Below are 851 nucleotides of genomic sequence, written 5' to 3'. Positions count from 1 at the left end.
GCTCATTAGATGACAAAGGAGTAGAAATTGGAAGAAGAAGAGTAGGGTGCTTGAGATTTGCTGATGAAATGGTCCTTCTAGCCACAGGGGAAAAAGAATTACAGGATTTGGTGGACACCATTACAACTAACGGGAAAAAATATGGAATGAAAATTCACACAAATAAAACAAAAGTATTGGCAATAGGAGGAAATAAGGAAATAAAAATTGTGCTGAATGGAGAAACACTAGAACAGGTGCAAAACTTTAAGTATCTTGGAAGCGTCCGCAGCTCGTGGTCGTGCGGTAGCGTTCTCGCTTCCCACGCCCGGGTTTCCGGGTTCGATTCCCGGCGGGGTCAGAGATTTTCTCTTCCTCGTGATGACTGGGTGTTGTGTGCTGTCCTTAGATTAGTTAGGTTTAAGTAGTTCTAAGTTCTAGGGGACTGATGACCATAGATGTTAAGTCCCATAGTGCTCAGAGCCATTTGAACCAGCCATCTTGGAAGCAGGATAGACACCGACTGGAAGTGCACCACAGAAATTAAAACAAGGATAGCAACGGCAAGAGGCGTTTTATAAGAAAAGGAGAATCTTCTGCAGCGGTCTGGACAGATAACTCAGAAAGGGACTCATAAAATGTCTTGTATGGAGTGTTCTTCTATATGGCGCTTTCACGCGTCTAGCAATATGGGGTGGAGCACCATCCTGCATAAACATCGTACGTTCCAGCAGGTGTTTATCAGCCAGGCTGGGGATGATGCGATTCTGTAACATATCGGCGTACCTCTCACCTTTCACGGTAGCAGTTACAAAACCAGAATCACGCATTTCCTCGAAGAAAAAGGCCCGATAACGGCAGATGTGGTAAAT

This window comes from Schistocerca cancellata, chromosome 5, assembly GCF_023864275.1.
Source record: "Schistocerca cancellata isolate TAMUIC-IGC-003103 chromosome 5, iqSchCanc2.1, whole genome shotgun sequence".
Classification (NCBI taxonomy): Eukaryota; Metazoa; Arthropoda; class Insecta; order Orthoptera; family Acrididae; genus Schistocerca; species Schistocerca cancellata.
This window is presented reverse-complemented; position numbering follows the sequence as displayed.